The sequence below is a fragment of the Hypanus sabinus genome, chromosome 1, assembly GCF_030144855.1.
Source record: "Hypanus sabinus isolate sHypSab1 chromosome 1, sHypSab1.hap1, whole genome shotgun sequence".
Lineage (NCBI taxonomy): Eukaryota > Metazoa > Chordata > Chondrichthyes > Myliobatiformes > Dasyatidae > Hypanus > Hypanus sabinus.
The window spans coordinates 73720768-73747919 of NC_082706.1; positions in this window are offsets into that span (position 1 = coordinate 73720768).

Sequence of the window (27152 nt, forward strand, 5' to 3'; positions counted from 1 at the left end):
AGTGAAGGCACTGTCCACTATCACATTAGTCATTGATATTGAGGAACAGGAGTTAATGAAGGAAAGCCGTGGCAGTAAAAAAAAAAGGGGGGGGGGAATAATTCATGCAGGCTTCAGGTCCTACGAGTGTGCTGGTGGGCTAGTTCCCAAGAACAGAGTGAACATGAGTGAGCAAAGGAATATGTGGATGACTATGAATGAGTGAATCTTAGTGTGAGAGTCTTCTGCCCTGGACACCCTGAGAGGACTCCACGGGCAGTCACATTTGTGCACTATGTCTGAAACTGTTATTCACCTAACTAGATTTCCTGGTTGATACTGGAATCACCTTTTCCACAATGCAAGCTTCTAAATGCCTACAAGCACACTTAAGCAATGACTCAGTTCAGTGTTGTGGGACTTGCAGGACAGCCAGTCTCTTTAACCATTTCTAGTTAAGTCACTTATCAGTTTCTCAGGTATGACATCAAGTCCTAAGCCTTTCCTAGATACAGAATAATGATAATGAAATGATTGCTTGCTCAAGTACCAGAGACTCTATAGGTTAAATTTTTCGGTGGTAATGATTGGGGCAAACAGTTTCTGTTGAAACCTTTTAAAGTGTAAACAAGAGAGAATCTGCAGATTCTGGAAATCCGAGCAACACTCACAAAATGCTGGAGGAACTCAGCAGGCCAGGCAGCATCTATGGAAAAAAAGTACATTCAACATTTCCGGCCGAAATGCCATCCTTTTAAAGTGCAATAAATCTTACAAAACCCTTCCAATATTGCTTAAGTGGATGGTTTTATGTTTCCCGAATCTCTGAACAAGACTTTTAGTCTAAAGTACACTGTTTGCAAGACCACAGAGAGGTCTCATCAGAAACAAACGGGATGAACCAAGATTCCCAACTACTGCAGGAAAAGTGGCAGCCAGTAGAAGTGGTAGAGGCAGGTTCAAAATTGTCATTTAAAGTAAAATTGGATAGGTATATAGACAGGAAAGGAATGGAGGGTTATGGGCTGAGTGCAGGTCAGTGAGACTAGGTGAGAGTAAGCGTTCAGCACGGACTAGAAGGGCCAAGATGGCCTGTTTCCGTGCTGTAATTGTTACATGGTTATATGGTTAAACTGAATTAGGCCTCTTGACATTGTTTTGACATTTTTGCAAATTTTGCCCTACTCCTTTATCTCAAAAGTCACACCCAGGTCTTTTTCCCATGCTCTTTTAAGACCTAACAGAAATTTGTCCCCGGAGATTTCATAATGTCTGTTTGAAAATGTACAAATGGCTTCCAAATGGAGGGGCAGATACCAGCAGTGTTTTCCTGGGATAATGCCTGTAGCAGATCATATCGTTTGATGAGTGGGTGATTGGCGGCTCCACAGTAAGCACACAAATTGTTTCTGCACTGACACTCAGTCTTTTGGGGGTGGGGGGGAAGTTAAGGAAGTTCTCTCTAACTGCATAGGTCCTGGAGACATTGATGAAGAAGAACAATTATGAAGAAAGCACGGTAGCACCCATGATATCTAAACCTTTGACAAACTGCTATAGATATGTGGTGGGGAGTATACTGCATCACAGCCAGGTATGGAAACACCAATGCCCTTGAATGAAAAATCATACAAAAAGTAGTGGCTATGGCCTAGTCCATCACAGGTAAAGCTCTTCCTACCACTGAGCTCATCTACAGGGAGTGCTGTCGCAGGAAGATAGCATCCATCATCAAGGACCCTCACCGCCCAGGCCATGCTCTATGCTCTCTTCTCACTGCTGCCATTAGAATTCACACCAGTATGTTCAGGATCAATTATTACCCCTCAACCAACAGGCTTTGAACTGAAAGGGATCACTTCACTTGACCCATCATTGAAATGTTCCAACCACCTGTAGGCTCAATTTCAAGGACTCTTCATCTCATGTTCTTGATAGTTATTGCTCATTTTTAATATAATTATTATTGTTTTGTGTTTATACAGTTTGCTATCTTTTGCACACTGGTTGAATGCCCAAGTTGATGCAGTCCTTAATTGATTCTATTATGGTTATTACCCTCTCATGGATTTATTGAGTATGTCCACAAAATTAACCTCTGTTGTATATGGTGCAATATGTGTACTTCAATAATAAAATTAATTTGAACTTTGCCTCTTCTACCCATTGCCTCACAGCTTCTCACATCATTCTCAATTACCTCCCTTCCCTCAGCTACCTATCCTCTGCCTCTCACCTGGATTCACCTACCACCTGCCAGTACACACTCCTCCCCTTTTTATTCTGGCTTCTGTCCTCTTTCTTTCCAGTCCTCAGTCTCAGTCCAAAACATTGACTGTTCATTTCCTTCCATAGCTACCAATGATCTGCTTAGCTCCTCCAGCATTCATTTTGTGTATGTTTGGGTTGCTCCATTCACCATCTGCTGTCTTCCTTGTGTTAACTATAAATGCCACATTGATGAGGAACTTGGGATGCTGCTGTTTGGGTGCAGCAATATTCAAGTCACAGAATCATGGAGTTACACAGCACAAAAACAAACCCTTCAGTCCAATTCCTTCACATCATCAAAAAAAATCTGACCCTGCTAATCCCATTTTCCTGCTGTTAGCCTATATTCTTCCAAATTTTTTTTTTTAAAGTCCATTACCTGCTTTAAACTTTGTAATAATACCTGCCACAACACATTCCTGTTGCAGCTTGTTCCATATACCCACCATCCTCTGTGTGAAATCATTGCCTTTTAGGTCCCTTTCAAATCTTTCCCCTCTCACCTTAGATCTATGGCCTCTAGTTTGAGGGAAAAAAGACTGAAACTCTACTTTATCCATCCCTTTATATAAGGCCTCCCCATCAGCCTCTTACACACTTGGGAAAGCCCCAGCCTATCAGCCTCCTCTTAAAACCCAAGACCTCCAGTTCCAGTAAGTCCTTGCAAATTGTTGCTGTACCATTTCCAAACTTAATAACATCCTTTCTATAGCTGGCTGACCAGAACTTTAAACGATGCTCTGAGTGTGATCTCACCAATGACTTGTAAAACACAACATCACATCTCCACTCCTTTCCTAAATTCCTTAACATACAAAGGCAGACATGATAAATGCCTTCTTCACCACCGTCTACCTTGATGTCACTTTTAGGGAACTATGTATAGGCATATTGCTTATAAAGGTGGCCTTTTCACCATTGAGTTCCATGACTGTTAGCCAAGTTAGCTATCAAGCCAAGTTTCCATACAAGCCCGGTGAGAAGGTTACAAGTTGGTGTGCATTATGGATTTTAGGCTGCTGATCATGAAAATCACCATGAAATGTCCTTATCACACACCTTTTTAGTAATTGCCTACATTTATTTCAATTCATAATTCGAAGCAATTAAAATGTTGCCCATAATCTTAAAATGAAAAGTTTTCTATCTTGTCCAGACATACCTGGGCATGTTTAGACATGGTGAATGCTGCATGGTAGGACAGGTTTTAGAAAGGCTATAAAAGCATCACACAAACGCTATTTATGCATTGTGTTTACATGTATATTGGTTTGTAGTTACGTTGATGTGCATACTCTGCATGTATAGCATGTGTGAAATAATTGTATTTTCAAGAGTATTAGTGATAGCAAAATGTCTCACCAATTTTGCAACAACCGCGATACTTTGTATATCTCTGGTGAGCATATCTGGTTAAATCTTAAAGACGGAGCATGACACCTCTTAGTAAGAAAGCCGATGAGCTCTAATTTGCATGTAAAAATAGTAACCAAGACAAGGAACACACACAAACTGTTGGTGGAACACAGCAGGCCAGGCAGCATCCACAAGGAGAAGCATTGTCGACGTTTCAAGCCCAGACCCTTCATCAAGACTAACTGAAAGGAAAGATACTAAGAGATTTGAAAGTAGTGGGGGGAGGAGGAATGCGAAATGATAGAAGACCGGAGGGGGTGGGATGAAGCTGAGAGCTGGAAAGGTGATTGGCAAAAATGATATAGAGCTAGAGAAGGGAAAGGATCATGGGACAGGAGGCCTCGGGAGAAAGAAAGGGGGGGGGAGCACCAGAGGGAGATGGAGAACAGGCAGAGTGATGGGCAGAGAGACAGAGAAAAAAACAAACAACTAAATATGTCAGGGATGGGTCAGAAGGGGAGGAGGGGCATTAACTGAAGTTAGAGAAGTCGATGTTCATGCCATCAGGTTGGATGCTGCCCAGCCGGTATATAAGGTGTTGTTCCTCCAACCCGAGTGTGGCTTCATCTTGACAGTAGAGGAGGCCATGGATGGACATATCAGATTGGGAATGGGACGTGGAATTAAAATGTGTGGCCACTGGGAGATCCTGCTTTCTCTGGCAGACCGCCCGTAATTGTTCAGCGAAACGGTCTCCCAGTCTGCGTTGGGTCTCATCAATATACAAAAGTCCACACCGGGAGCACCGGACGCAGTATACCACACCAGCCGACTCACAGGTGAAGTGTCGCCTCATCTGGAAGGACTGTCTGGGGCCCTGAATGGTGGTGAGGGAGGAAGTGTAAGGGCGGGTGTAGCACTTGTTCCACTTACAAGGATAAGTGCCAGGAGGGAGATCGGTGGGAAGGGATGGGGGGGGGGGGGGGCAAGTGGACAAGGGTCGCATAGGGAGCGATCCCTGAGGAAAGCAGAAAGAGGGGGGAGGGAAAGATGTGCTTGGTAGTGAGATCCCATTGGAGGTGGCAGAAGTTACAGAGAATTATACGTTGGACCTGGAGGCTGGTAGGTGAGGACAAGGGGAACCCTGTCCCCAGTGGGGTGGCGGGCGGATGGGGTGAGGGCAGATGTGTGGGAAATGGGAGAGATGCATTTGAGAGCAGAGTTGATGGTGGAAGAAGGGAAGCCCCTTTGTTTAAAAAAGGAAGACATCTCCTTCATCCTGGAATGAAAAGCCTCATCCTGAGAGCAGATGTGGCGGAGACTGAGGAATTGTGAGAAGGGGATAGCATTTTTGTAAGAGACAGGGTGGGAAGAGGAATAGTCCAGGTAGGTGTGAGAGTCTGTAGGTTTATAGTAGATATCAGGAGATAAGCCATCTCCAGAGATGGAGACAGAAAGATCAAGAAAGGGGAGGGAGGTGTCAGAAATGGACCAGGTAAACTTGAGGGCAGGGTGAAAGTTGGAGGCAAAGTTAATGAAGCCAACGAGCTCAGCATGCGTGCAAGAGGCAGCGCCAATGCAGTCATTGATGTAGTGAAGGAAAAGAGGGGGGTGGATACCGGTATAGATTTGGAACATGGACTGTTCCACAAAGCCAACAAAAATGCAGGCATAACTGGGACCCATGCGGGTGCCCATGGCTACACCTTTGGTTTGGAGGAAGTGAGAGGAGCCAAAGGAGAAATTATTGAGAGTAAGAACTAATTCTGCTAGACGGAGGAGAGTGGTGGTAGAGGGGAATTGGTTAGGTCTGGAATCCAAAAAGAAGCAAAGAGCTTTGAGACCGTCTGGGTAGGGAATGGAGGTATATAGGGACCGGATGTCCATGGTGAAAATAAGGCGGTGGGGGCCAGGGAATTTAAAATGACTGAAAAAATTTTGAAGATGAGAAGTGTCACGAACATAGGTGGGAAGAGATTGAACAAGGCGGGATAAGACAGTATGCAGAAATGAGTTCAATGGGCAGGAGCAAGCTGAGACAATAGGTCTACCTGGACAGGCAGTTTTGTGGATCTTGGGTAGGAGGTAGAAACGGGAAGTGCGGGGTGTGGCAAAGACCAAGCCTGGGCTCCTCATATTTGTTGCACATGTGCTGTTGATCTTAGAGCTTGGTACAGAGGTACTCAGAAGTCAATGCTCTTCGCTGTCATATGATGTGGTGGCAGAAGGATCATGTGACAAGATTGCTACTTCTGTCTAACTGTCTTATTTCTCTAACAAAAATAAGACATCTATTGAATACCACAGTCTCCTTTCAGCCATGAAACCTGTGCCACATGATGATAGTCTACCAGTACGAAAGCCACCAGGGACATGGAGTCCAGAGGAGGCAGACAAAACTGCAATAATGCACAGGCCTGGGATGGAAAATGATGCTGATACTGATAATGAACCCTTTATGTCGAGTGAGCTTATCTGATAACTGAATCTGAGTTAAATGACTGAGTCAGAGAGTTAGGTTTGTCAAAGGAAAACACAGAATTATTGGGTCCAAGACTGCAAGGATGTAATCACAAAAATTCCTGTGAAGGATTTCGATATTTGAGATAGATGTTTCCCAGAATAACTGGTACCAAGATTAAAGAAAGAGATTTTGTTGGTCTACAATCAACGGGTCATCAATGACAGACATTTCCAAGAACTTCCAGAGTGCCCGGAAAAAATCGAATGAAGACATTCAAGGATGTTGTTGAAAATTTTCTTGGCAACTACAGAACACCAAACTGGTTGACAACATACTTCATGCATACAAAACCATGAATTGCAACATGTCACTAAAGATTCATTTTCTGCATTCCCATTTGGACTTCTTCCCTGCAAGTCTTGGCGCTGTCAGTGACAAGCATGGTGAAAGATTTCACCAGGACTTTGCGGTCATGGAGAAACAGTATCAGGGAACTAGAATCCATCAATATTGGCTGAAAATTGTTGGACACAAGCGAGAAGCCTCAGACTCTGAGTACCAATGAAAATCAAAAACATTTTTAGCTTAGTTGAACTATTGAAACTGTCAACTATTGAAATTGTTTTGCAATTAAACATATTCAATAAAAATTAATTTCTTGCTTTTCCCAGTTTCTACGATACTAATAGTCTGAAATTATATTTATGTTCAGCTTCAAGCGATCTTTCATATCCACAAAATAATTCTGAGGATGAAACACTTTTGAGGAAAAAAAATTGCACTCTGGTGTTTTGAGTTACATGTAAAAATCCATTAGTTGTGTTTGTCATCACACTACCATGTGATATATGTACACCTCTGAGAATGTGGAGAGGGCAAGGGGTATGTGTAGAAGGGGGGGGCGATGGGTAAGGGTAGCAAAATATGTAGACAGGACCAGGGAGAGGATACGTCATTGGGGAAGTGTAGCAGGACAGGGAACAGGTAACTAAAATAGAATGCCAGACAGGACATGGAAACCACAAGGAAAGGGGAACCTTGATACCACAAGACAATGTGCTTGGCAAAGTATCTGAGCTATATACCTATTTCGAGTGTTTTGCTTGTGTCTATACTTATTCCAAGTATTTTGCTTGTGTCTACGCTCATTCCGAGTATTTCGCATGCTTAGCTATGCAATAGCCAATCAATCGATGAATTTGAATCGGTAACCATATGTGCGAATGTAGTACCCCGCTTTTGGGTATAAGTATGACCTTTGTAAACTGACAAATTGGGAGTTGGCTACCTTACGCCCGAAATGCGTGTGGCTGAATAAAAACCATTTCAGAGGTAATTTCGTGTCTCTGGTGTTCTTCCTCAACTGAGCAGGTTAATAATTTCAGATTGACACCTCAGTTAAAGTAATCCCAAGTAGACCCACTTTTGCAGACTCCTTTGTCTTCATTCGAATTAATTTAATGTTTTAACATTGGTGCCAAAGTACTTTTAAAAACAAACCCAACATGGCTACCAGCCTATTAAAAATGCAGCAAGATGTTCAAACTAAAGATAACGCAGTTGCAAGTTTTAAAAAAAGCAGTCCAGCATGTGTGATAGACGATCAAGTTACAAAAAGCAGTGCAACACATCTGCTTCAGAAGGGAAGATATGTTCCAGTTTTTAAAGAAGTCAGAAAATGGAAGAATTCATGGGTTGAAAATAATTATTGAAAAAAATCAGAAATGGCTCTTTACAACCGAAAGATTGAAGAGTTTGATTGCTCAATCAGTAATTGGCTCATGTATACTGAACTACTGGAACAGTATCTTGAAACAAATGAAATAGACAATGAAAAGCGAGTACCAATTTTGCTAAGTTCATTAGGTTTCAAGGCATACAGTTTACTTTGAAGTTTGACTGCTCCAACTAAACCATCAGAAATTAGCTTTGCTTTTATTGTAAAAGTAACGCAGGAACACTTGGAACTTCAGCCATTGCTGACTGCAAAATGCTTTAGGCTTTATAAGCAGATTCAAAAGGAAGGAGTCCACTTCAGTGTATGTGGCAGAATTTAAGAGATTATCTGAGCATTCTCAATTTGGTAATGCTCTTAATGATGCACTGAGAGATGGTTTAGTTTGTGAAATCTAAAAGAAAGCATTCAAATACTGCTCCTGACATTTAAAAGATCAGTCGAAAACACCATATCAATGGAAACAGCAGATCGAGACACAATTGGGTTGCCTTCAGGAATGAAAATGCAAGTGAATAAAATTGCAATGTCTAAACAGAACACAGCCTGGCCGAACAAATTGCGTTACTATTGTGGCAGGGGCTCACAAACAGGTTTCCCCCGCTACTCGAAGGTAGAGCGTTCCTATGAAACAGTTCATAAGCCGGAATGTTCTAAAGTGAAGGAGCAATTACCATTTATTTATATGGGAAAAATTTGTGAGCATTCGCAGACCCAAAAAATAACCTACCAAATCACGCCAAATAACACATAAAACCTAAAATAACAGTAACATATAGTAAAAGCAGGAATGATCTGATAAATACACAGCCTATACAATGTAGGAATACTTTTCTACAATTATTGCAGCAGTCCATCGCAGCGAAAATCTCATGCAAGTGCTCCCAGCAGAAAAACTCGGTGCAAGCGCTCTCAGCGGCACTCGCAGCAAAAACACACAGTGCAAGTGCTCCCGGCAGAAGCACTCTTTCCAGCAAGCTATGAAGCTACCGAATAACACATATAAAGTAGAAATAATGTACGCCCAGTGTAGTTGCACTTACCGGAATCGGGAAGACAGTGAGCACAGTGATGATGGTGTGTTAGGCTGAGTTGTCGGAGGTTGGGGTGGCGGGAGGTAGAGGAGACTGGGGTGTCATCTTAACATCATCTGTTTCCATCCAGCAGGCAGGTCACCTTCTTCTAGGTCTGCCTGCCTCAATGTCGAAGGTTGAGTTTCGTCGTCTGCTGTGGCTGATGTGGAAGGCTTGAAAAACGACAGTATGCTTGACTGCTTAGCCTCACGCATTTTTCTATCATACAGTTCTCTGTAAGCACTCAAACTATCCTGCAAACCCGCCCTAAAGCTACATACCCTTTTGAAATTAAAGTCATACTTTTCTGCAATCATTGCAGCATTGTCAATCGCAGAGAAAATCTCACACAATTGCTTCACGTTCAGTTCCTGGACGTCTTCACTATTGGGCTGTTTGCTACTGCATTCGGTTTGAATTGTTGTTCTTTCCTCTTCATCAGCTCTTCATCTTTCAGTTCTTGGTCATGGGATGCCAAAATCTCTTCAACATCATCTCTGTCAACTTCCACAAACCTTTAGCCAAACTCACTATGTCCTTACTTCATTCACCACAATCTAAATACTTAATTATGTCTAGTTTTACGCTGAGTGTAAAACCCTTATGTGCTCTTTTAAGCTTTTCTGATACCTTAGAACTCATCTTGCTAATAGATGCACAAAATAAATTGACATAAAGCACACAGGCACGTGTTTAAGCAATGCCGGCTAGAATGCAGGGGGCGGAGCTTGGCTGCTCGGTACACGCCGTTTTTTTCCGTAACAGTGAAAACACCTTCTGTTAGCGAAAACGGCTAACTAATGTAGGTCTTTTGTAACAGCCAGCTGACGTAAAGCGAACCTTTGAAAAACGGGGGATACCTGTACACCAAACAATTGCAGGTTTAAAGGCTGAACTTGCAAAAAAAAATGCAACAAAGTAGGACACGTATAAAGAGAATACTGGGCAGATAATAGTAACAGTTGGGAAGAGAAAAGGCAAAAATGTCAAGTTGCAGGTCCAAAAAGAGCACTAATCTGATAATGATAAGAGTGACACAGGATTGAGTAGCCTTGATTTACAGTGTGAAAATTAACAATAGACAAGAAATATGGCTTACACCAGAAGTGAACAGTAAATAAATTAAAATGGAATTAGACACTGGCTCAGCTACTTAAGTCATCCCACAAAATAAGTTTGAAGAGCATTTTAAATATACCAAACTAGAGCCTGCAGATTGCCAACTCATAACTTGTACTGGAGAAAAAATAACTCCTGCGGGAATGACATTCTTATATGCGAAATACTACAACTAACAAGCCACATTGAGCTTTTATGTGGTAAAAACAGAAGGACCAGCATCATGGAAGCATGACTGGCTGAGACAACTACAATTTCATTGAAGGTCCATCTGCAATTTGCATGCCACACCCTGTGCAATGAAGCCATATGAAAGCAAATTAAGAAATGTACTGAATGATGCCACAACTATCTTCATGCCGAACACCATTAATCATTGTTCAACAGGGAATAGAGGTTGGTGCCAACCTTTGTGCCTCTGGTTCAAAAGCATATTAGACCAAGGAAGGACTGCACTGCTTAGAGGAATGGTGAAAGCAACGACAGCAGTAGTCTGACAGTGGTTTTTGTAGGCAACATTTCTGAGAAAGCTTCTGATATGTGAATCAGGCTGTTACTTGCGAAATGTGGCTGAGTGTTAAACTGGAAGAGAGTTCAAGGAACTTCAGGAAAGTTGCAATCATTCAGCTTTTATGAGTATAAAGAACCAGAACCTACTCTGCGTGCACGAAAGTTATCGCATGAATTTCAAGTGGAGACAAAGGGATCCTCCTTGTCAAGAAATATGTTACCTCATGAGAGTAAGAAATCTTCTACATATTTGAGTAATCTTGTGTATGTACATGTATATGTATGTAGTTTAATTAAGCATTTTTGTTTGTTTGAATAGTTAATTATGGGTTATATGTAAAAAATACATTAATTACATATGTCACCACACTACCATGTGATATGTGTGTGCCTAGCAACGTAAACCCGAAGTAGACCCACATTTTTGGACTCCTGTGTCTTCATTTAAATTAATTTAATGCTTTGAAGTTATAAAAAGTACCTTTTGTAGGATTTTCCATTCAAGGGAATTGCTGTTTCCAAACCAGGCCATGATTTAACTAGCCTATGTACAAATCACTGTGCATCTATAGAAGTTTGGCAAAGTTTTAGAACACATGCCAAAACTTCACAAAATTTTAAGTAGAGGCTCTACAGTGCCTTCTTTGTAATGGCACTTACATGCTGGACTTAGGCCAGATCCTTTCAATGACAACGCCTAAGAACTTAAAGTTACTGACCCTCTCCAACTCATTTTGGTGATTGGGAGATTTAAAATCACTCCTATAGGAGGCCATATAGACAGTGAGAAAAATAGTAACCAGACCAACCACTTAATAGCATTGCCACCCATGCACAGAGGACTGTGGTCCCTGGACAGAAACTGACCTTCTCAGGGTACTGAGTAAGATCGTGACCTGACAACAACACTCCATCCCTGCTGCTATTGGAGACATTGGAAAACATTTTTAAAAAATCAAAATTCCATGAAAAGATTTGAAATTACCTGTATAAATTTATTTTAACCCCATAGAACATATTTAATAATTTAACTAAAATAACTACACTTAGAAATTTAAAAAATTAAAATACTTGAAATATTCCTTTGAGTGAACTTTGGTAGGACCATCCAACTTGATTTATCATTTCTCCAAAACTTGTCTCAAAGGCAGTACAAATAGAGGTGACCATTGAGAGAGCAGTAAAAGTAAATGAAATGATTTAGAGATAGTGGACTATTTTTTAAAACAGGTGGAAATGTTTCCTACAAAGGAAACCACAGCTTTTCAAAAACTAAATGAAAAGATCAGAAGAATCATGACTTGAACTGAAGAATTGGGTCAGAGAATCCATTTTATAAGGTCCCTTAGAGCTATTGGCTGGAGGATAAATGGCACGAGATTCTTGCCTTCAGGAATGAGAGAGCAAATAAATAGATCCTAAAATCGCTCCTAGATTGGAATTAGGAATTGCAAATTGAAACCCAAGGAAATGGAATGAAATTCTTTCATTTTTTGTGATGCGGATTTGGAAGTAAACTGATATTACACAATTTAGAATAAAGATCACTTCTAACATGGAAGGTCATTCACCTGATACTAACCTTGCTTGTACAGAAAGAGCCCCCTAATCCTAATTTCCAGCATTCAATTGATTATTATGCAGCTAGTGCCTTTCCAATACAGTATGTAAACTTTTTTAAAAAGGTGACAAGGGTTTTTGTCTCTGCCACATTTCAGATAGTGAGTTCCAGATTCATACTGTCCACCAGCAAAAGCAGTTTATCTTCCCCCAGTCCTTCTAACAATTACTTTAAATCCATGCCCTTTGTTTTTTGACCGCTCTCAAAGATCCTTCCTATTTATTCAGTCTTGCATGTTCATCATTTATTATATTTTCCAATAAAAACAACACTACCTTCTCTAATACAAACACAAAATGCTGGCAGAACTCAGCAGGCCAGACAGCATCTATGGGAGGAGGTAGTGACGACATTTCGGGCCGAAACCCTTCATCACTACCTCCTCCCATAGATGCTGTCTGGTCTGCTGAGTTCTGCCAGCATTTTGTTTTTATTTATTTCCAGCATCTGCAGATTCACTCGTATTACCTTCTCCAATCTTTCCTTATAGTTACTGTACAATTTCCTGGTCCTTACAGCATCCTCGTTAAACTCCTGTACACTCTCCAGTGTAGTAACTTCTTTCCTGTGCTGTGGAGTTCAGAATGGACAGTTTTCCAAATGTGGCCTAAACATCAGGCCAGTACTGGACCTCGAGAGAGAATTTACAGAATGTCTAAGGGATGGCTTTTCTGAACAGCTTGTGTTGAGCCCACTAGGGAATCGGCTGTGCTGGATTGGTCGTTGTGTAATGATCCAGAGATGATAAGAGAGTTGAAGATTAAGGAACCCTTAAGGAACAATGATCACAATATGATCAAGTTCACTTTGAAATCTGAGAAGGAGAAACTAAATTCCAATGTGTTAGTATTTCACTGGAATAAAGGAAATTACAATGCCATGAGAGGGGAACTGGCCAAAGTTGACTGGAAAGGGACACTAGCAGGAAGGACAGCAAAGCAGCAATGCTGGAGTTTCTGTGAAAAAGGAGGGAAGTGTGAGACATATATTCCAAATAAGAAACTTTCCAATGAAAGGACACTACCGTGGCTGACAGGTGAAATCAGAACTAAAGTAAACGCAAAGGGGATTATAAGGAAGCCAAAGCTAGTGGGAAGATAGAGGATTGGGAAGCTTTTAAAAACTATGAAAGAAAGCTGGTGACTAATATCAAAGAAGATGCTAAATGTTTTTAAGTATATAAAGGACAAGAGAGAGTGGAGGTCGGTACTTTTTTACATTCTACTTGGTCTTGTTCTAAAATGCAACCTTTTTGGACAAATTTAAGAGTTTTATTGGAACAAATTATTGGAACACAACTTCCACATAATCCAATATTATTTTTACTAGGCGATATTGAAGGGATAAAACCGAAACCCAAATTGAATAAATATCAGAAAGACTTTATAAAAATTGCATTGGCAGTAGCCAAAAAGGCTATTGCAGTTACTTGGAAATCGGATACATACTTAAGTATAGATCGTTGGAAGAAGGAAATTTATGGCTGTATTCCACTTGAAAAAATTACTTACAATTTAAGAGATAAATATGAAACATTTTTGAAGATTTGGTGCCCTTATTTACAAAAGACAGGATTAAATATATAGGTGCGCCGAAGATGAAATAATTGGTTATTTGGGGAAAGAAAGAAATATATATACTAAAGTTATTATGAACTCCATGGAGCATGTGGGGATCTTCCAATATCCAGGCACTTTCTTTTTTTTTCCTTTCTTTCTTTTTTTATATATAGGGATGTTAGGGGGGAGGGATTAAGGGGAGGGGGGAAGGGTATATATAATTTTTCATATATTTTCTTTTATTTCTGTAATTATTTGAAAACTCAATAAAAAGTTTATAAAAAAAAAGAGTGGAGGGTAGATATAGGACCGATAGAAAATGACGCCAGAGATATTGTAATGAGACGCAGAGATGGCAGAGGAACTGAATGCCTATTTTCCATCAGTCTTCACAGTGGAAGACATCTGCAGTATACCAGACATTTAAGAGTGTTGGGCAAATGAAGGAGGTGCAGTGAAAATTATGACTGAGAAGGTGCTCAGGAAACTTAATGGTCTGAGGGTAGACGGGAGGCCTAGGGAGAAAGAAAGGGGGAGGGGAGCACCGGAAGGAGATGGAGAACAGGCAGAGTGATGGGCAGAGAGAAAGAAAAAAGGGAGGGGAAAAAACTAAATATATCAGGGATGGGGTAAGAAGGGGAGGAGGGGCATTAACTGAAGTTAGAGAAGTCAATGTTCATGCCATCGGGTTGGAGGCTACCCAGCCGGTATATAAGGTGTTGTTCCTCCAACCTGAGTGTGGCTTCATCTTGACAGTAGAGGAGGCCATGGATAGACATATCAGAATGGGAATGGGACATGGAATTAAAATGTGTGGCCACTGGGAGATCCTGCTTTCTCTGGCGGACTGTACGCTCTGTAGGTGTTCAGCGAAACGGTCTCCCAGTCTGCGTCGGATCTCACCAATATATAAAAGGCCACACCAGGAGCACCGGACGCAGTATACCACACCAGCCGACTCACAGGTGAAGTGTCGCCTCACCTGGAAGGACTGTCTGGGCCCTGAATGATGGTGAGGGAGGAAGTGTAAGGGCAGGTGTAGCACTTGTTCCACTTGCGAGGGTAAGTGCCAAGAGGGAGATCGGTGGGAAGGGATGGTGGGGGGTGAATGGACAAGGGAGTCGCGTAGGGAGCGATCCCTGCGGAAAGCAGAAAGGGGGGAGGGAAAGATGTGCTTGGTAGTGGGATCCCGTTGGAGGTGGCGGAAATTACGGAGAATTATACGTTGCATCTGCAGGCTGGTGGGGTGGTAGGTGAGGACGAGGGGAACCTATCCTGAGTGGGGTGGTGGGCGGATGGGGTGAGGGCAGATGTGCGGGAAATGGGAGATGCGTTTATCATTATAACAATAGTGTTATAAAGTAGCAGACTGTGACCACTGCTATTAAGACAGACTCCATACATCTACCTTAACATTGAAAGGCTTTACTATTGCTGAGCCTCCAATTATCAAAATCCTCAAGGTCACCATTTCCCAGCGTTCCCATCATACCATCTTCAAGGCACAAAAGTGATAGGAAACACTCAACCAGTGCAGCCCCAAAAGAAACTTTGACACAGTCCAAAACAAAACAACTAACTTGAATGGTGCCCACAAATCACTGAAAATTATTGTTCCTTGTTTTAACTTTATTTTTTTGCAATCTGGATGTCACTGACTAGGTCGGGGGTCGGCAACCCGCGGCTCCGGAGCCACATGCGGCTCTTTTACGTCTGTGCTGCGGCTCCCTGTTGCTTTGGGAAATAATTGGTTGTGGCGACCCTTTTCCTGGCACATCCGAACCTGCTCACAATTAGATAGCCTACGGGGGTTTGCGAGCACAGAGCTTTGGAGCCTCTGCGCCGGGGGGGGAGCAGGTTGAGGGAGGCTTAAAAGTGAGGCTGAAGATTTTGAATAAAGTTTTTTCCTTCGACTGCAGTTACCGACTCCGTGTCGTAATTTTAGCGCTGCGTGTAGCACACCGCTACATGGTCAGTATTTAATTAAAATGTATTTTATGTTAGTTTGTTAGTTTTTGAAATGTAAATCTAAATTTGAAGATTATGGTGATCTTGTACAATCTAAATAAGACGTTGTGGCAACCCATTTCCTGACACATCCGAACCGGCTCACAATTAGCCAGCGTTCAGGCTAAGGGAGATAGCCTACGGGGGTTTGTGAGTACGTGTCTTTTGCAGCATCCGCGCCCATGGGGGGGCGGGTTGAGGGAGGCTTAAAAGCAAGGCTGTTTAGTTTGAATAAAGCTATCTTTGACTGCAGTTTACTGACTGCGTGTAGCACACCGCTACAGCGTGTTTTTATCGCTGGCTGTCCAGAGGGGAGGTGCTGAAACGCTTTGTCGCGTGTCTGGAAGAAGTGAAAACTTTCCTGGGCAGCAAAGGGCTCAACTTTCCTGAGCTGGAACAGCCAGAGTGGCTGGAAAAGCTACACTTCATGGTAGACATGACAGCGCACCTGAACACGCTGAACACAGCTCTTCAGGGGTAAGGACGTACAGCCCTGCACATGTTGGAGGATGTTTTGGCATTCGAGCGCAAGTTGACGTTGCTTGCCAGAGATTTACAGAAAGGCACATTGTCTCACTTGCCCAATTTGAGAGAGTTCAAACAATGTCACGACATGATAAATTCGGAGTATTTACATTCTGCAATCATCGCAATGCAAACATCGTTTGGGAAATGCTTCTGTGAGTTCAGAGAGGAAAAAAAAACACATTATCCTTCCCGGTCACTCCCCTAAGCATCGATCCATCCCTACTGAATACGACTGCATTGTCAGGTGTGAGTCAACCTGAACAAGTATGATAAATATTTTAATTGCCTATTATTTTACGTATATTCATATGTTTTCATTGTTCAGTGAAATAGTCCTTTTATTTTTCAGGTTGACAGCTGGCTGACGTTATTTTTGGTTTGCTGCTGGCGGCAAATTTAAGTTTGGCGTTTTTCATAAATACAAGAAGGACTCAAATAGACGTTGAGTATTTTACTTAAAAATAACCTTCAACCCAACGTCTTTTTTTCGGAGTTCAAAATGTTTTTGTTGCATGCAGAAATGTAATTTCGTTTTCTCTGCAGGAGTTCATCAATTTCATAAATGCAACACATTATAGTTTGTTTATACATAGCATAAAGAAAAAACAAAACGTTGTATGCAGTGTTATTTCATTTTAAATGTCAAACGGGTTTTGCGGCTCCCAGTGTTTTCTTTTCTGTGGGAAACGGGTCCAAGTGGCTCTTTCAGTGGTAAAGGTTGCTGACCCCTGGACTAGGTCAACAGGTGTCCATCTCTAATTGCGCCAAAGAAAGTGGCAGTTTCCTTTCCATGAGCATTCTTCTACTCTACTAAATGGTAGGATGTTCTAGGATTACAAATGGCCTTTATTGAAGGAAATTCAACATACTTTCAAACCAGGATGGTGTGTGGCTTGAAGGCGAACATAATCATAGCAGTATTCCCTTGAATCTCTAGACCTAGCAGCTCTTGAAAGTAAAGTCATGAGTTTAGAATGTACTGTTGGAGTAGCCAATATCAGTAAGTGTTTTTTTAAAAAAGGGTTACACACGACTGTTCACTGATAGTGGAAGGAAGGAATAAAAGGAAAAAAATGTGCTCCTGTCCCTTTGTTACAGCCAGTTACTGTTACAGCTTGCTACAGTTTATTGCAGTTACAGTTAATCTGCCCTGATTGCTGGTACAAAATGACCCAGTCTGACCTGTACAATGAACAACTAATAAAACATCTGTAACCATAACTTATGCCTCAGTCTTGACTTCGAAGAAATTTCTGGACAACACTATTTGCAGATTTAATAGCAATAAATCTAAGGATTGAACACATTACAAATTTCAGCAAGGAAAAATCAAGGCATTGATACGAAAAGGGGAATCAAGAGCAGGTTAGTGATAAACATAAAAACCAGATTTATGTATGAGCTTCTATAGATATACAAAAGGAAAACAGTTCTTTAAAAACTGAGACAGCAAAAAAAAATTTGAAACAAATTAGCATTGAAGAAATCAATGAAAGTCAGTTAAGTCTTTGAATTTCTGACTTTCATCGTAGGATCTTGATGAGATTGGAAAGGTAGTCATGTTTCAAAGTTCCATTGGCTGGCTCACTCAAAGTAGCAAGTGAAGCCTCACTACTTAAGGAAGGACAGGGAGAATAAGTAAGTTTAATAGCACCCATAACTGAATTTAGAGTATTGGGGTCTGAACTCTTCATAATCTATTGTAAACTGGAAAAATATATATTCTGCACCACAAATACTTCTTCAGGTTTATAATTCCTTTATCTGCTTTAGATGCTTTAATGCATAAACAAGGTATCAAAATAAAAAAAATGAATTAAAAAAAGTTCCTGCTGCTACAAACTCGGCTTAATTTAGGCTCACACTCCATATCAACTAGTTAGCACGCGGTATAAAAATAAAGCATACAAAACCAACGTGGTAGTGGCAATTCTAGAAAACAATGCAAACATTAAAATCCCACCAACCCAGTACCTTATACACAACATCAAACATGTATAGCTAGACCCTGAAACAAGTTCTCACACATGCTACGTGAACACATTCATTTACTCCGTTACAGTCACATTCGGTCATGGAGCAATAAAGTAAGGCATAGATGAACTTCTACAAATACATATATAGCCTTGTTGTTAAAGCCTATAAGGAACTTCGCACAACCACGCTATATAAAGCGTCGATACCTTACCCATGAAAATCTAAAGCGTCCACATATAAAACATGTCAAATTACCAACATTCTAGATTTACAAACAAGTATACACGAACTTACATGGATATCACCAAATGTTATTCATTTTTCCTCACCACACAATGGGTACTCAGCATTCTTTCTACAACATGGCAACTAGACCGCACGTGACCGACCGTGTTGCCGGTTTGGCGCCAAACTGGACCCGGCCGCACGTGACCGACCGTGTTGCCGGTTTGGCGCCAAACTGGACCCGGCCGCACGTGACCGACCGTGTTGCCGGTTTGGCGCCAAACTGGACCCGGCCGCACGTGACCGACCGTGTTGCCGGTTTGGCGCCAAACTGGACCCGGCCGCACGTGACCGACCGTGTTGCCGGTTTGGCGCCAAACTGGACCCGGCCGCACGTGACCGACCGTGTTGCCGGTTTGGCGCCTTCTTGCCCCCACCCCCCCAAGACTCAGCTGGCAGCAGAAATATTGCCAAATGTAACTGACCAGAAAACATTTTTCTTAAAGGAAAATGTTTTAGAAAAAGGATGGTATATAATTTTCGTGAAGATAATTTTAGCGTGTAAAAAAAGCCAAAAAGCTAAATGAATTTTCTGAAGCCAACCAAATTAGGAGAAAGCCAATTTTCTGGAATTTGCCTTAGGAAAAAGCCAATCTGGTAACCTGCCCACGTGCATAATGACGTCACCATTTTCTCTTAAAGGCACAGGCAGTTATGTTAGTATTACCAGGGTGAATACATAAGTGTACTTCAACAATAAAAAATGATATTCAGCGGTTACCTGGTTACATTCTCTCCTGCAGACAGGTAAGCATCCTCGATTACTCGCTCGCTGCAAAAGTACTTTTAACCTCTTTAACTGCTTCTCTGAATAGAATTGAACTTAGACTAGCCAGTATCTGTAAAACTGCTGCAGGACTTATGGAGGCCACATCTCGGACTGACCTTGGTTTGTGATGTGGGTTAGAGTGCTGTCCAGAATTTACTCTTTTACTCCTGCTGGGTGCTGCAACAGGAAGACTACCAACATATGACCCTGTATCAACTGACACAGGCGCAATGGTCTCAGTTCCAGAAGTTTTGTTGTCACAGCCAGGGTCGAGATTATGTACACCCTGTTCTGACACATCTCCCAACATCACACCATTCTCTGAATCTTCAGAATCTGATTTATATCCAGGGGAAGGCCAGCATGAATTACTGGAGTTTGCAGTCTCCTTTGAGGAGCTGGGGTGGCAAGGCCTTATGTCTCTTGATAGGCCCTCCCTCAAAAGGTTCCACTGTGTATGTGTTGTCTAGTATCTCTACCACCCTGTAGACAGTTGTTTTCCAAGCATCCTGGATATTATTATGACCTAATAGTCTGTTCCAGAGATAAATTAGTGCATTTACGTCAATCTTGGGACAATGAATTTTATCCTCCTGTAAGGCAATGTGTTCTGCAGCCTTCTGTTCAGAGCATTCTCTTGCTCTGGCATGAGCATCAATCAGTCGTTTCTGATGTATGGCTAACCCGTCATATCTCCTGTCCACAGACTGCTCCCACCCCAGCAGAGCATCCACGGGCAAGTGGGGATCAACACCGAACAGTAGGTAATAAGGTGAATATCCAGTGGTCGCATGAGGTGTCACATTATACGCATACACTAACTCGGGTAGATGCTCTGGTTCCCTGTGTTCTTTTCTGGAGGCAACGTATGCAGCAAATCATGTATTGTCCCTTTGAAACCCTCACACTGAGTGTTGCCAGTAGGATGATGGGGTGTGGTATGACTTTACCCTGTACAGTTTGCAACGTTCAGTTATGATGTCACGCACAAAAGTTATATACCATCCTTTTTCTAAAACATTTTCCTTTAAGGAAAGTGTTTTCTGGTCAGTTACATTTGGCAATATTTCTGCTGCCAGCTGAGTCTGAGGTGGGGGGGGGGGGGGCAAGAAGGCGCCAAACCGGCAAGTCTGCATCAGCAACGCGGTCAGTCACGTGCGGCTGGGTCCAGTTTGGCGCCAAATCGGCAACACGGTCGGTCATGTGCGGCCGCCAGTGGGGTGGGGTCCAGCTGCGGTGTGGAAAGAAGAGTTGCTATGTTCTAGAAAGAATGCCGAGTACTTGTCGTGTGGTGAGGAAAAATGAATAACATTTGGTGATATCCATGTAAATTCGTGTATTGAAGTTACTCGCCCTGGTCAGAATGCAAACTCTCAGGAACACCAGTACTTCATAAACCATTCCCTCAGGAGCACCTTTGCTGTGGTATCCGCCTTTTGATCCTGAGTAGGGAATGCTTGAGTGAATTTTAGAAAGGTAGAAAACCTACAGCACAGTAAAGGCCTTTCAGCCCACAAAGTTCAAGTCAAGTCAAGTCAACTTTTATTGTCATTTCAACCATAACTGCTGGTACAGTGCATAGTAAAAATGAGAACATTTTGCAGGACCATGGTTTGCATGAACAAAAAACTAGACTGAACTACGTAATAATAATTTAAAAAAACACAGAGAAAACTATACTACAGACCTACACTGGACTGCATAAAGTGCACAAAAACAGTGCAGACATTACAATAAATAATAAACAGGACAGTAGGGCAAGGTGTCAGTCCAGGCTTCGGGTATTGAGGAGTCTGATAGCTTGGGGAAAGAAACTGTTGTATAGTCTGGTCGTAAGAACCCGAATGCTTCAGAGCCTTTTCCCAGACGACAGAATGGAGAAGAGATTGTATGAGGGTGTGCATGGGGTCCTTCATAATGCTGTTCCCATTGCGGATGCAGCGTGTAGTTGTGCCAAACATGTCCCAAACTTAGAAATTACTAGGCTTACCCTCTTCTTCTAAACTCCATGTACCTATCCAAAAGTCTCTTAAAAGATGCTATCATATCTGCCTCCACCACCATTGCTGGCAGCCCATTCCACACACTCAGCACTCTCTGAGTAAAAAACTTACCCCGAACATCTCCTCTGTACCTACTCCCCAGCACCTTAAACCTGTGTCCTCTTGTGGCAAGTATTTCAGCCCTGGGAAAAAGCCTCTGACTATCCACACGATAAATGCTTCTCATCATCTTATACACCTCTATCAGGTCACCCCTCATCCCCCGTCGCTCAACCTATTCTCATAAGGCATGCTCCCCAATCCAGGCAACATCCTTGTAAATCTACTCTGCACCCTTTCTATGGCTTCCACATCCTTCCTGTAGTGAGGTGACCAGAACTGAGCACAGTACTCCGAGTGGGGTCCAACCAGGGTCCTATATAGCTGCAACATTACCTCTCGGCTCCTAAATTCAATTCCACAATTGATGAAGGCCAATACACCGTACACCTTCTTAACCACAGAATCAACCTGCACAGCTGCTTTGAGCATCCTATGGACTCAGACCCCAAGATCCCTCTGATCCTCCACACTGCCAAGAGTCTTACCATTAATACTATATTCTGCCATCATATTTGACCTACTAAAATGAACCACTTCACACTTATCTGGGTTGAACTCCATCTGCCACTTCTCAGCCCAGTTTTGCATCCTATCAATGTCCAACTGTAACCTCTGACAGCCCTCCAGACTATCCACAACATCTCCAACCTTTGTGTCATCAGCAAATTTAATAACCCATCCCTCCACTTCCTCATCCAGGTCCTTTATAAAAATCACGAAGAGTAAGGGTCCCAGAACAGATCCCTGATGCACACCACTGGTCACCGACCTCCATACAGAATATGACCTGTCTACAACCACTCTTTGCCTTCTGTGAGCAAGCCAGTTCTGGATCCACAAAGCAATGTCCCCATGGATCACATGCCTCCTTACTTTCTCATTAAGCTTTGCATGGGGTACCTTACCAAATGCCTTGCTGAAATCCATATACACTACATCTACTGCTCTTCCTTCATCAATGTGTTTAGTCACATCCTTAAAGCATTCAGTCAGGCTCATAAGGCAGGACCTGCCCTTGACAAAGCTGTGCTGACTATTCCTAATCATATTATGCCTCTCCAAATGTTCATAAATCCTGCCTCTCAGGATCTTCTCCATCAACTTACCAACCGCTGAGGTAAGACTCACTGGTCTATAATTTCCTGGGCTATCTCTATCCCCTTTCTTGAATAAAGGAACAACATCCGCAACCCTCCAATCCTCCAGAACCTCTCCCGTCCCCATTGGTGATGCAAAGATCATCGCCAGAGGCTCAGCAATCTCCTCCCTTCCCTCCCACAATAGCCTGGGGTACATCTTATCCGGTCCTGGTGACTTAGCCAACTTTATGCTTTTGAAAAGTTCCAGCACGTCCTCTTTCTTATTATCTACATGCTCAAGCTTTTCAGTCTGCTCCAAGTCATCACTATAATCACCAAGATCCTTTTCCATAGTGAATACTGAAAAAGTATTTGTTAAGTACTCCTGCTATTTCCTCCAGTTCCATACACACCGTCACACTTGATAGGTCCTATTTTTTCACATCTTATCCTCTTGCTGTTCACATACTTGTATGGGGTTTCCCTTAATCCTGCCTTCTCATGGCCCCTTCTGGCTCTCCTAATATCCTTCTTAAGCTCCTTCCTGTTAGCCTTCTCTCCTTATCTAGATCTCTAACATTACCTAGCTCTCTGAACCTTTTGTAAGCTTTTCTTTTCTTCTTGACTAGATTTATTACAGCCTTTGTACATCACGGTTCCTGTACCCTACCATAACTTCCCTGTCTTATTGGAATGTACCTATGCAGAACTCCACACAAATATCCCTTGAACATTTGCCACATTTCTCTCGTACTTTCCCCTGAAAACTTGTTTCCAATTTAAGCTTCCAATTTCCTGCCTGATAGCCTCATAATTCCCCTTACTCCAATTAAACGTTTTTCTAACTTGTCTGTTCCTATTTTGTGAAAACGGCTGTGACTACTAAGCCCATCAGATGCTGGCTCAAGCACAGTGAAATCTACAGCGACGACTTCAAGTGGCCTAGAAGCACGAAATGATTTCATGGGGGAACGAATCTTAAGGTGTGGCATTTTAGTTAACACACAGCGTGGACAACATTTGATCCACCATGCCACATCCTCGTGCATGAACACCGAAAAAATCTGCTTTTCCACCAGTGCAAAGTCTCGATGACCCATAGGGTCATGTATATACGCTAACATTTCACTCCTCAAGCTGGTAGGTAGCAGAAGCTGATAACAATCTCTGTCCTCAACTACATGATACAGTAACCGCTTTCACACCCTGATCCTGTCTCAGTGCTTTAACAGAGACCAAACAGGTTTTGGCAGAATGTTACATTCTTTTCCATTCAGCCTGTAATTTTTCAGTAGCTTCAGGACCTTGAATTCAAATATTTATTTCATTCAACTGCTTAAAAATATCTACCGGGTAGGCCAACTCATGGATACAATCCCTTTTTTCAAGTTGTTCCAAGAGTGGGGTTTCTTTTTCAGAAAAAGTGAAATTTCTGTTGTTAGTTTGAACAAGCACTTCAGACTTGTCCTCTTGAAAGCCAGCCAATTCTGTGTGATGAAAAGCACTTCATATTCTGCACCCATTTCTTGACAAAATCTTTTAAAATGCAATTATTCAGAAACTGGCTTCTAATAAATTTGATGACTTTTATGGCTGTGGACAAAACCTCTTTCAAGGTTGTTGGAGAAGAGCCTTTGTTGCCAGTGCATGTCTGTGTAAAACAACAATGAGAGCTTCTTTTTTCATTAACGTAGCAAAACCAAAAATTATTAAGCATCACAGGAGCTCCATCTGAGCAAAGAATATGATGTTTTTCTTTCCTATCAAAGTTTTGTTTGACAACAGAAGGTTTTTTTTACTATTTCCAAAACATTGACAGCCTTTGCAGTTTCCAAAAGGGACTCACAAAATAAGAATTCTTCTTTGATGGCATCAGCCTGCATATAACAAACATAAACAAGGAGCTGACTACATTGAGAGAGATGTCTGTAGTTTCATCCAGTTCCATACCAAACAGGTATTGCAAGGTTGCTAATTCCTGAATGACCTGCTTCAAAACATGGAAAGAAATATCAACTATTTTGGAACATATCACATTATTTGATAAGGGATTAGCTTCCAGTTTTTTCCTCTGTTCCTACCCATAAACTGGCTTGACCATTTCCAATGCACGTGGCTTTACAAAAGTCACTCCAATAGTGGGTGGCTTCTTTCCTTCAATAATCTTGAAAGCAACTTTATAGGATGCTGCAAGAAAAAGTTTTTATGAAATGGCAAATACAATTTTGGAAGTGGCCCACTTTTCTCACATGAAAAAAAATGCATTTTAGACGCATTGTCAGGATGTACAGATGTGAGGTGCTCTTTCAGTTTTGATGGCTTCATACTTCGGTTCACAAGAATTTTTCCGCACAAAAACCTGTGGCTTTTGTGTCCTATCACGTCCATTAATGCAAGTGCAACTGTATAATGCAAAGTTTTCATCATACTGTGGTTTCTTTGACATTATAACTTAAATTGGGTCTGCAGAAAATATAAAATCAAGCTAAAATAAGGTATTTGGTTCTAAGTAGTTTGAGAAATCTGCAAATAAAAATCTGCATGTTAATTAAATGAAGTGAAATTCAAGAAAATAAGGCAGATTTTTACAAGTTATTCAAAGTATTAACACTTTTAATTGCTTTAGGTACTCAGATAGCCATAAGGATTAGCTCAAGTGTTGTGTCTTTCCTGGAATTAGGCTATTGATGTGCATGTATTACAAAGTATTACCAAAGACCGCACAGCCATACGAAGAGATCTCATTTGAACTGTCCGGTATTGCAAAACTTTAACAAACAGTAAAAATGATTCACCTCCATGATCAACAACCAATTGTAGATAGGGAATAATGGAGAGCAACGTAAACACAACTTCACCATTTGGTGGCTGAGCAGGGGTGCCTGATAGTTAGCCAGAAAGGAGGAGTGCAATCACATTCGATCTACTAGTGGGTCTAATAAGTAGTGATGAGCATACCTTAAATGATATTTTGAGATATTTGTAACAACTGTAACATGATACGAAAATATCTGTGATTTCTGTTGGAGACAGTCATAGGTACTGCTAATACTACTGTGGTTTGTTGCCTACATTCATAATTGAAGGAAATGCTAAACTTCAGTTACAAGTTAATGAAAAAAATGTAAATTGTTTTCCACCCAAATTCACAGATCCCTGGAATCTATCCACGGACACCCAAGGTGTTCATTGACCCTAGGTTCAGAACCACTGCTCTAAGGAGTGTCTGATCAAGATGCCTGATACTTTCCAAATCTTATAAGGAGCCCATAGAAACAACATGCTGCAATCTGTTTAGGCCTTATTGATCTCACCTGGTAAATTAATCAAAATACTTTAACTTTTGAGTTGAAGGAGTTTTACTTTACAAAGTACTCTTAGATCAGTTTTCATAAGCAAAGAAGTCAAATTGAGATCTAATTGCAGGTGTCTATAAAGTTCTAGAGAAGACTCATAGTCCCCTGCTGAATCTTTACCCCACTCTCCAGAATGTCATTACTGAACTACTTGCTATGGGTCAGGAGTACCCTCTGTAATTCAAAGTTTCTTTATCACAAGCTCCGCAATTAACTTACAAATGTACTTAAATAAAATCACAACCACCTAACCACACTTGTGTACTCATGTTCCAGCAATCTGTTTTAAGGTGTTTTATGAGAGAAAGAACATCCCCTTTTACTTTATTTCAGTTTCGAGGATGCAGGAACATTATGTTCATCAAATGCCTCTTTTGTTCATTAAATTGGATTATAAAAAAATTGGCGAAACAAAGCACTGCATGTCTGCCTGCTTCTCTGTGATTATAGCCAGATGGGAAGACTGAAGAACAGAGCATATTCAATGACATGATGCTGCCACTCATGCTGCTGTTTGTTGCCAAATGTTTAAAATGATGTTTCTAACTCTGAACATTGCAGATATCTTAATGTCAAATGAGTTTTGAAAGATAATACAATTCACTGGGACTTTTGTTTTGCAAAGATTCATATTTAAATTATGGTAGCAGGGGGGAGGAAAAGCGATTCATTGATGGCTGTGCGCAGTACGTCTCTGTGAGTTCAGTCACTAGTGGAGAAGATGCAGGGTATTCACACAGGGAACATGGCGAGCTCCAAAGACATGTCTGCTCTCTTCAAGGTTCTTCTCCAAGTGCAAATGCGCAGAACAGGAGGCACAGCATTAAGGACATATTGCTGGCATAGGCACACATACCAAACTGCTTTCACATTTGAAGAAAAAGGTGAAACATTTATGAATTTACAAATTTAACTTTTTAACTGGATTTCGAATTCTTCATTGTCATGTTGTTTCGTGCTTTTATTGATTTTAAGATTGTGTTAATCTCTGGACTCATTGAAAATGTCATGCAGTGACTGTTAATTTTAACATTTTGTGTCAATTGTTCATTGATATCAGGACTCATTACATGCATTATTTCAAATTCACTCTCCTTCACAATTCTCTGAAGTATTTTTGCTTTGAGATTAAGCGGTCTTCCTGAATGTTTCTGAATCGCTTGTCTATACATCCAAGATATTTCTTGTATATGTGCCTCCGCAATCTCTCCAATGTTTCATTTTCCTCACTCTGACCTGCCTGCTTCATGTAATCTGAATATATTTTTGCTTTAAACTGAGATTTAAGCACCAGGTCAAATCAGAAAGGTTGGGTCAATCAGGACAGTGGACTCCAGGCCTAGAGTGTATCAATGCAAT